The sequence below is a fragment of the Tyto alba genome, unplaced genomic scaffold (assembly GCF_018691265.1).
Source record: "Tyto alba isolate M040663 unplaced genomic scaffold, T.alba_DEE_v4.0 Super-Scaffold_39, whole genome shotgun sequence".
Lineage (NCBI taxonomy): Eukaryota > Metazoa > Chordata > Aves > Strigiformes > Tytonidae > Tyto > Tyto alba.
Window position 1 is genome coordinate 13,450,099 of NW_024881314.1, and position 11,416 is coordinate 13,461,514.

Sequence of the window (11,416 nt, forward strand, 5' to 3'; positions counted from 1 at the left end):
ACTATTATTTATTCTCACATTTTTCAACGTAGACTTTTTCATGTATTTTGTTGCCAAAGCAATATGCTGAATTTTACATTATTTGTAAGTAATGACACTCAATATTTCACCAAAATGCTTAATTTGACTATGTAAGAATCAAATGTTTGAGAACAAAATATATCCTAGATTTGTCTTAAATAACATAGATTATTTTAAATTCTTTCTGCCTTGTAATACTAGCCATCCAGGCTATTGTGGCAATAGCAGGGCATGCACTAGGACACAGCACACTGACTCCATCACACTCCACGTGTTATGCAGAGAAGCCTTTCAGCTGTGCCATGCCCTGCTCCCATGCTTTGCTGTGGCTCCTGCTCTACCCCACGGCACCTGGGTGTCAGTGAAGGTCACAGCAATGACCATACAGTGGGACAGAGCATTTACCCTTTCTGTCATTCCAAGCTCCGCATGTGCAGAAAGGCAGATTTTTTCCTATCTTTCTTCCTACTATTTCCTATCATGTTTCTGCCACTATAAAGTCACAGAAAAAAATGAAGCAGGAAATGTGGTGGCAGGAATGGTCAGCAGGAACCAGGAATAAATCATCAGATGGTACACAGCATGCACATTTTTCCAATTTCTTGTGTCATTTCCCTTCCAAGGTGGCCATAGTGACAGAAGAGCTGAAGAAGGAGCAAGACACCAGCGCCCACCTGGAGAGGACGAAGAAGAACCTGGACCAGACGGTGAAGAACCTGCAGCACCGTCTGGATGAGGCCGAGCAGTTGGCGCTGAAGGGAGGCAAAAAACAAGTCTTGAAGATGGAAGCCAGAGTGGGTACCAGCACTGAACATGGGTGTCAGATACCTTTCTTCTCTGAGTCCTGTGTGAGGGCTTGAGCCAATTGTTGATTATTTCACCAGATCCAGGAGTTAGAAGCAGAGCTGGAAGAAGAACATAAGTAATCCACAGAGGCTATGAAATTCATCCACAAATATGAATGGTGTGTCAAAGCTTACTTTCCAGTAATAGAAAGCAATCTCCTGATTTTTTTTTTTGCCTAAAGACATATAATTGCACATTCTCTTTCCACAGAATGAAGAACACAGGTTACAAGATCTGGTAGAGAAACTGCAGATGAAAATCAAATCCTACAGAGGACAAGCTGGGGAACCTGTGATTCACTAAACTGAAGCAAATACTTATTTACCATTTTCTAGGACTATCAGTTTAATAGTTGGCTCTGTGTCCCAACATGTTGCCAGCTGGCTTTTAGTTTGTTTTACTTTGCCATTTCAGGATGAATAAGAAAATACTAATCTCTCCAAATTCAGAAAAGCACAGCATAAGATAGAAGAGGCTGAGAAAAGGGCAGATATTGCTGAGAGTCAAGTAAACAAGCTCAGAGGTAAAACCCTAGAAGTCCCTTTTACAAAGGTAAGCCTTTATTGCAGGAGACAGGTGTGCAGTTTTTACTGTTTGCTCAAGCAAGTCCGGCAGTAGATTTGTGCCTTGCTGGTGGGTATAGCCATCATTCAGAAAGGACAGTTCTGGAAGGAAGGAATTCTGAAGTAAGGCTGAGAGGGTTGGGGTTGTTCAGCCTGGAGAAGAGAAGGCTCCAAGCAGACCTTATTCTGGCCTTTCAATATATAAAGAGGGCTTATAAGAAAGACAGAGAAAGACTTTTTACTAAGGCCTGTAGTGTCAGGACAAGAGGCAATGGTTTTAAACTGAAAGACGGTAGGTTTAAGTTGGACATAAGGAAGAAATATTTTATAATGAGAGTGAGTCACTGGAACAGGTTGCCCAGAGAAGTTGTGTATAGTCCATCACTGGAAGTGTTCAAGGTCCGGTTGGATGGGGCTTTGGGCAACCTGATCTAGTGAAAGATGTCCCTGTCTATGTCAGGGTTGTGGACTAGATGATCTTTGAAGGTCCCTTCCAGCTCAAACCATTCTGTGATACTGTGATTCTATGACTCTGGCATTTCAGGCTCTGGTACTGAACATGAGCCTTCTGGCTAGTTTCATCACATTAGTTTCAGATTTAAGAAACTGCCTCATAAAGTGACAGTAATGAGAGCCAACCTAACTCTGAACATTCCTAAAACAATCTTCCTGTGAGCCTTAGGCAGAATTAATATTCTGATTGAGAAATATGTAACAGCACTGTGTCCCTAGTTGAACTTCCCGGGCAGCTGTTTATCTCCAACCCAAGACTGTTTGGTACAAGATCTAGAGCCTATTTTACCAAGTGTGATCTGAGCAGGTATAACACCTTTTGGCCACACTACTCTCTTAATTTGTGGTTGGAGGTAAAATACCCTCAGTTCACGTTTTGGAAAAATTACTAGTGCCTAGAGCATATATCTAAGAAATAGAGAACCTTGGCTCCAGGATGCCTTCTGCTTATCCACAGCATCCTCTTATTCATACAGTATTTTAACACTAGAAGAGATGCTATGGGGAACATGTTTTCTCCTGAAGGATCTGACCTGAGACTCAATAGCCGATGTTGTTTCTGCCAGAGGCTGGTTTGAAACTTTTAGTGAGTCACTTAATGCTATGCTCCAGTGAAAGGATTTGACTCCTCAGTGCATCTCAGGGTATCTTGTCAAGACCACAGGAGAAGCACTTGGAAGGCTGAATCCAGGTTCCTGAGCTAAGTGTCTAGATATGAGACAGCCTTATAGAGTGAATGATGCATCTCTAATTGAATTGAAAGCCCAGACAGGGGCAAGATTTCAGATATCTCCAGATTCAGATTTTCAGATAACTCTGTAATATGCTATAGTTTTAGATCCTGCTTTAAGGTACCTGATATTGTGCAGTATATATGGAACCTGGGCACCTGGCATGAGTTCTGGCTTCTGCTCTGGGAGGCCTAAAAATTAAGCATTGTAATGCCTAAATCTTTTAATAGATCCAGTGGATCAATACATTCTTTTACTCCCTTCCATGCACTCGCATCCACTTTTGGAATTGCTGGGATACTCTATGTCTAATGGGGGTGTGGGTCGTTTAATCAGTGCAACAGTAAAGTAGCACTTCAGAAAAGCCAACAGATATGTTTCTCTATTTCAACCCATCAGTCCAACGGCATTGGTGTTTGATGATGTGTGGTCTTAGAGGTTACAGACACTGCTACATTGACCTGGGCTCCACTTGCACATCCTACTTGGGTGGTGCATTGAGACATGATTTTAGGGACCAAAAGGCTCATCTTGACATGTGTGGACTAAACAAAGCCTCTCCTTTCTAGGTGGTATTAGGAAGTGAAAAATGAGCTTTATCTGGGATAACCAGAACTTGCACAAAGTATCTTTCTGGCTGTGGACTTGCAGTAGCTAAAGCTACACTGCCAGGAATTAATCTTCCATTTGCTTACAGACACAAACATTTTCTGTCACTCTGCTGCTGTACCATTATCAATAAAGTACATATCTGCATCTTCAGATGCTCCAAATATTGATGTTCAGATGAGAATAATTTTCTTTCTAAGTTAATCGCAGTCAAAACTGTGGGTTCAGGTCTTACTGCTGTTATGATCATGTTTAATCAATTTTGTCCTGATCTTAAAATCTAGGTGTTTGGCAGGCTTCCTCCATACCTTCTGCTGCTTGAAAGCAGATATCCCAACCTTGTTAAAGGAAGCTGGGAATAAACTACTGTGTGAACAGATGTGGTATGTCAAACATGCAGTGTAAACAAAATTACAGCATTCATGCTTAGTTTCACTGCTGTATCTGTGCATGGAAGAACAAGACTGGTGTAGCCTGTGAGCCCACAGACATCTGTGTGCATTACAAATCAAGTATTTCTAATCTCCTTGTAGTCAAACAACATTTCAGAAAGTTGGCCTGCTTCTGAGCTATCCATGTTGCTGCTCTGAGCAGATGAGGACTTAAACTTAGCTGTTTCATATTTTTGTTACATTGGAAATTGTTATCAGATGGTCTGTAATGTTAGCAGAAATATCTGAGTAGCTGCTTGAAGCTTATCTCCCCAGTGCCACTGGGCACAATAATTCTACTTTGTGTTTCCCAAAGAGAAATATGTGTTCAGCTGGTTTGTTCTGTATGTGTGGTATAATTGAAACTGCAGCGTCTCAGGCAGTGAGAAAAGCCAGATACTTTGGCACTTATGGAGACTGCTGAGGGCACATACCTGGCACCACAGTAAGGGCTAGAGAGTGAATGGAATACCTTTATGTAGATATCCCAGTGCTCTGAGAAGATGAATTAGTTTGTGCACAGCACTAGATGCTGGATCAAATAGGATGCTGACTCTTTGGGGAAGTTTCAGCTGACTGCTTCATGTCTGTGTGCCTAGGAAAGGTATATCCAAATGGATCTCACCTTACTTGGCTCCAGGACACAGCCACAGCATTGCTCAGGAAGTAGTCTGGCTTGCTTCTGTCAGTAAAAAGAATGGGAGAGGAGAAACCCAAGATGTTCTATCACTTCTGCCTGAAAAAGAGTGATGGGCATTACCTCTTTCTCAGTTTTCAACTACAAAGAGGTTAAAAAAAAAACAGCAGATACCTGTCCCTCCCATGACACCTTTGAAGGTTTCACCATGTGTGTTGGGTTTGTGTGTGGTGGGGTTTTTGATAGTGGAGAGGGGGATATAGTGGTGGCCCCTGTGAGAAGCTTCTTAAAGCTCCCCTGGCTCCAAGTTGGACCCACCTCTGGCCAGGGGTGAGCTGGTTAGCAATAGTGTCTACACCTCTGTGATAGTGTATTTAAGAAGGGGAACCTGAGAGGAGGAGGAATTGTGAGGTAAATACCTCTGCAAACACCAAGGTCTGTTGAAGAAAGGAGGAGTGGGGAGGTGCACTGGAGCAGAGACTCCCCTGCAGCCTGTGTTGAGAGGGCAGGCTCTGCCCTGCAGCCCATGGAGGTCATCGGTGGACCAGATGCCATCCTGCAGCTTATGGAAGACCCCGTGCCGGAGGAGGTGGCTGCACCTGAAGAAGGACAGGACTCAGTGGGAAGCTCACACTGGAGCAGTTTGGCACTGGGGGGACTGCAACATGTGAGAGGGATCTATGCTGGAGTAGCTTATGAAGAGCTGCAGCCTGTGGGAAGGGCTGACATTGGAGAAGTTTGTGGAGGACTGTCTCCCATGGGAGGGACGCACTGCCACACTGGAGAAGGGGAAGAGTATGAGGAGTCCTTCCCCCTAGGAGGAAGAAACGGCAGAGACAACAGGTGATGAACTGACCATGACCCCCATCCCCTGTCCCCTGCACAGCTCAGAGGGAGGAGGGAGAGAAACTAGGAGTGAAGCTGAACCCAGGAAGAAAGGAGTGGTGGGGGGAAGGTGTTTTTAAAATGTGGTAATGCTTCTCACTGCCCTACTCTGTTTGACTGGGAAATTATGTGGTGGTGGTGTTCAAATTAAATTGATGTTCTTTTTCTTCTCCTAACGAGTTTGTCTCTTGCAGCCATAATTGGTGAGTCATGCCTCCCTGTCCTTGTCTTGATCCAGAGCCTTTTGTTTTATTTTAACCTAGCCATCCCTGAGGGGGAAGGAGTGAGGAAGTGGCTTCGAGGTGTTCAGTTGCCCTCTGGGCTTAAACCATGTCACCATGGTGTCCTGTTAGACCCCCAGTTTTTTCCATTCCTCCTCATCCAGTGCACTCATGCTCCTTGGCAAAGTGTCAGGATGGCCCTACCATCATGGTAAAAGTCTCTGCCTAATCCTTGCTAGTCCAACATTACCAACGTATGGGCTACTCCTGTTGGATGGCAGACCCATTTCTTTCATTACCACAAAATACTCAGGAGCCTTAATCAGTTGTCTGTCATCACACCAGCTCACTGAATTGCAGCACTGTATCATATCCCTTTGCACTGAGATTCTATGTTCCAGACACATCTGGCCCACGTGACCTGGGATTTGTACTTTGGTATGCAGAAAGGAGGTAGAACTGTGCTATAGATGGGACCCACTGCTGAACACAACCTTGTTCAAATGAACAGTCCCCTGTTGCAGCCTATTAGTACATCACTTCCTTGCATCAGATAACCTGGAGATTCACATCCCTAGTTCAGGCTGCATGAACTATATATAAATGGTATCTCAGTTTGAGAGCAAAACCATTGAGAGTACAGCGCCAGTGGTACTGCCTAGGAACCACTACAGAAACTAATGTGGTGTGGCGTGGCTTCTCAGATTGGCAAAGACATTGTCATTCCTGCAGAGCACAGCAGAGCCAACTGACAGATCAGTCCATCAATCTACCATTGCTTGGACTCCAGGAGATCAAAAACCTCTAACATTTCTCTTTATTCCACATATTACAGAATGGTTGAGGTTGGAAGGGATCTCTGGAGGTCATTGGGTCCAAACCCTATCCCAACCCCACATCACTCCCCTGTGGCCCCCAGTAAAAACACAATATACACACACTTTAGAAAGTGTCAGATCTTTCATTTGCTCTAGCAAAAGCTGATAGCGATGTATTTTCTAGCACAGATGTTTCTCTCATCATTAACAGTTCTCCCTGCCGCCTGGACCTTTCTGTCACTCACAAACACAAGCTCAGTTCATTTGTGCTCTCTAGGATGGGGATTTCAGGACCTCCCCCATGTTTCTTTCCTTTGTGTGGCTGCCAATGAAGTTGTGATCACTGACTGGATTGACTGGTACCACAAGGTGGGCTTCCAAAGTGTGGGAGTAGCTCTCAGCATCACTGGGACAGTGTCTGCATTGCTTCCATGTGTTTCCTAGGCTCTGACCTCACAACTCCTAGTAGGATGTGCTGTTTCTTGTAGGTTCACACAGTAGTTTAGTCATGCCACAAAGAGGAGTCACTCAAGGGTTCCTTGCTAAATCTAGATCTGGTTATTGCTGCTGGAGTTGTCAGAGTGTACCACACATCATCCCTTTCTAGATAGTTTAGTCCAATAGTGATTTTTTTTTTTTTTTACAATTTCAAGATTTAGAGCATCTGATATTGGGGTAGGAGGTGTCTCAGTTACAATTTCCTTGGCATCCTTTAATAGCTGGGGCATTACAGGATTGCAGGTGAGATGAAAGTTGAGTGTCTTGTTTTTATCTCCTGCATTCAGCCACATCTTCTTGTGTCCTTTCTCAAATCTACACTCTAGGACACTCTGATGAGTTGCCAAATTTTAGAGTTAGCAAGTCTGCCCAAACATCACACTTGTACAAGGGACTGAGGCTATCAGTCCATCCTTTTGTTACTGAATGCAGAAGAATTATGCATGAATGTGGAGATATGGAGGGATACCACATACTGGTATCCAAAAAAAGTGAGTGTACTGTCTTTCATATATGAAATACAGTTTAAAATAGATGGGGTTTTTGGAACAGTGAACACATTCAGAATTTTCAGCTTCAGAGTGGGTTTAATCTGCAAGACTAGTGTGGAAATGAGATCTCATTTTGGTGGTCCAAACTATGAATCAACTGTCATACCCAGATATTTCTCTGAACCCACTGGGACAATCATGTTAAATGCCTTGGCTCCTTTTCTCAAACCTTCACAGTTGTTTACAATGAATGAGTCAAAGGCCAAAGTGTTGTAAAGCCTGTGGCACTTCTTTGCTTGTCTCAAGACCTGGGAAGCAGATCATCTGCAAACACCAGTACAGGGAATCTATTTTGCTAAGATAATTAACTATTGCCCTCAGATTCCTGGTCTGAAGCACACAAACTATTTCCAGGTTGAGCAGGGTTTGGGGTTATTGATTTATCCTCTCCCCTTGTTCTCCAGTGGTCTGTGAACTACTGCCCTAATTACAAATGGGTTTTCATATTTAGGAGTGTTTGATAATGCTCATTATGCAATGGCCCAAGCATCCTTATCACTTTGCCCCAAAAATAACCTCATAAAATACTGAGTTGATAAGCTGCAAGATCTTCAGCTTGTCTGAGAAACCTGGAACTTTGATAAACCTTCTCAGAAAGTCTAGCCATTAGTTTCCCAAAAAACTGTCACCCACACCATGATCCTTTCAAGAGATGCCCCATCCACTGTTATGGGCCTGTGATTTTGGGGAATCAGAATTGAATGTTAGTTTTTCACACCAACTGGGACAGATCTGGATGTGTTGATCTTTTGCTCTCCCAAGGGAGAACTTCAGTTTCAGCTCTTGCTCTCTGGAAGCAGTGCAGGAGTCTGCCTGCATCTTGTTCTCAGCAGCTCACTGCACACTGCTGTTCTTCAGAATGCAATCCAGAGTCCTGCTTTGCTCTTAGGTCATGTCACTGAGCTTAGCCCACAGTGTCAAATGGCTGGTTGCACAGTACAACGATCTACTTCATAGACCTGTAGAAAAACAGTTATAATTTGCTTAGAAGTAGCTGTGCAAAACCAACGGGAAATTGCTTACTGCTAGGAGAGTCTAGTAACCCTAGTCAGGAGTCTGTCATTAATCATTTCAGAGTATCCAGACATCATCTTGTATATGTCATGTAAGCCTCCCAGCCCTCTTTCTGACCTGATTGCTCTTGCCTCAGCTACACAGGCCCAGGTCTTCTGAGACTCTTTCCCACCTGCTCAAGCACAGTGCGGAGTGCACAGCCATCCTGGCAGTCCCTGAGGAATGGGGCTCTGCAGGGATGTGCCTTTAGCAGGATAATCTCCACCCTCAGCCCATCAGCTCCTTTCTACTGACAGTGGAGCTCTCTCCCATTTCAAAAAGGGGAGTTTTACTTTCTTTTTTGTCTTTCCCAGCTGGCAGCCTTGAGTCCCAAGGTTGACCGTGTATGGAGACCATGGTGCCTGCATTGGCATAAAATGCTATGCATGTAAATCAGTCTGGCTAGTTTAGAGCTGAGGATCCTGAGAATACAACTACAAAACTGGACTTAGGGCCTGCTGGTAGCAATGTAACTCTGTGGAAAGCCTGTGGTCTGCTTTGTGTACTGCCAATTTCATGCAGTAAAAATAAAACAAATTGAAAGAAATGCACGGCCATGGTCACAAGGCTTCACAGCTCAAGTTACTGCAAGGATGTTTAGCCCATGCTGAGCCGTGATGGTTCAGATCAGTACAAACGGGAGCACTCCACTGCTGGGGAGCCTCAGAGGAGCACACAGCCCTGTCGGACATCCCCATCACACAGCCTGCCACACCAGGGAGAAAGCTTTAAGATCCTGGTTGAGTCTCCACCTGGCAAGGCTGTGCTGTAGGAACCTGAGCCTCATCACATGGCACCAAGATGAGGGAGTAAAGCCTTTCTCTTTATTGCCATCCTGATCTTTAGGTAAGCAGCCGATGAGGGGCTGTTGGCACTGCCCACACCCAGTTGTACTGTCTTGTGACAGACACAGGGAGATGCCTGACTAGTGTAGAGGTGCCTGGCAAAACCAGACTGCTGGGGGTTGTAGGAGGAGTCAGTTTAACTTACTAGGATGCTGGAAAAACAACTTGCCCATGAGCAAGTAATTGTGTCTCTGGTCTGACAGCTGAACCAACTGAGTCTTCATCTGCAGGAGTGTTGGACATGCCCATGAATGGCTCAGAAGGCTGGGACTGTGCCAAGGGGCCTTATTCCAAGAGCTAGGATCACATACATCCCCTAAGGGTATAGGATTGCATTTAGTGGCAGCACTTTATAATCTACCTAATACATATTCAATCCCCTGACCATATGTTCCTGCCTGCTAACACTGCTGCTGTGCATTGGTCCACCTGAATGTGGAGTCGCAAGGGAGGCTGACATGGCCAGTTAAACAAGCTGCAAAACTTTTCTGGGAGAGAGTGGTGTTTTTTTTTTTTGTTTTTTTTGTTTTTTTTTTTTTTGTTTTTTTTTTTTTTTCCTTTTTTTTGTTTGTTTTGTTTTCTTTGTTTGTTTGTTTGTTGTTTTTTTTTCCCCAGAGACCTTAACGTGTAGATCTGGTTTTCACAAAGCAATGAAAATTAAATAGAAATAAAAAATAAATGACACATAAAAATAATTTGGAATTAAAGAAATCCACACCAGAACAAGAAAGAGGATGTTAAAAGGATGGGAATAAGTCAGGAAGGAGATTTGTGAAGGCCAGGAAGAGGAAAAAAGGCCTCTCAAGCATCCATGATACCAAAGATCCACTCAGAGATAGAGATCTTCAGGTGGTAAGAGGTGAATTACCCTCCTGGTGAAATACCCTCCTGGCTGCAAAATATTTGTGTTTCACCTGCATGCAGTTACATACCCTCTGGTATCTCTGTAGCTCTCATGGATATGGTTGAAAATAAAGCAGGCAGCCGCGTGCCCTAAGCTCAAGGACAGGTGCACACCCTCAGGCAGGACTTGCCATGAGCATGGCTGGGCAGTGCTGATGGGACTGAGACCTGGCCTCGCATCCCCAGCAAGTTTACAGATCCCTCCTGGCCCACGCCTCCTGGGCCCTCAGGTCCCACCAAATCCCCCATCAGCCTTCGCCAGAGTCATTCTCAGAGGAGGAGGCAAGGCCGCAGAGAGCTCCATGCCAGGAGGATCAGCCTGTCATTTGTCTCCCTTCATCCTCAGTGTCAAAAGCTCAAAATAGCCTTGCTCTTGCAAGACTCCTGCACGGGGTCGTGCCTGTGTGTGTAGATGATACGCTTCCACTAATAGCACTTGAAGACATTCCTCGGCGGGCAGATTGCCTTCTATATCTCGGGGCTACGTGCTGCCACGTAGGAGCCGGACAACTGTGTTGTGTCCTAAGATGCTATTCTTGCCCCAGAGAGACTTGCTCCAGCACAGCTCCTTTCTCAGATGAAATGCTAAAAATCAGAAGCAGGCCCAAGTGTGCTCTCCCTGGTAAGAGCACAACTCAAGAGTGGCCCCTTTGAAGTCCTCGCAATGACGCTGTGACAACCCAGCACCCGGGTGCGCGCCATGCCCTCCTGGGACGTGCTGTCCCACGGGGACCACAGCAGCTGCCCAGGTACTTCCAGTGGTCAGGTGGGGCTCAGTTTGTGGTGGATTGGGGCACCATTTCTCTTGTAAACCAACAATTTAGAGCAATGCTTGTGGACCTGAAAGCCAATTTTTTGGTGATCAGAAAGAGGGTGCAATTCATGAATCCTCTCCCTGGTGAGGAAGGCAGAGGCAGGGCTTGCTCCAAGCTTACTTCAGGACCAGAAGTTTTGCAAAAAGCAGTGTCCCCTCTCTCAGCCAAGCAGAGCAGGAGCAGCCAATGTTCAGATCAAATACACATCTGGGGTCCCACTGCATTAAGTGTGATGTGAGCAGCTGAACTCACCTTCATGTGACTCTGTTGCAGAAAAAAATAAGCTGGTAAATGAGAGAGGGTGGAAGTAAGAGCAACCACAGTGCTGATGTATGATTGAAATTGTGCTGGGGAGTGAAAGCATGAGCCTGAGAGGAGGAAAGTGAGTTGGATGTGTGTGAGGAAAAGGGATAAATGATAAGACGGTAGAGGATATCTGGGTGGAAGAAATGACAACTCAGCAGCATTTCCCAAAT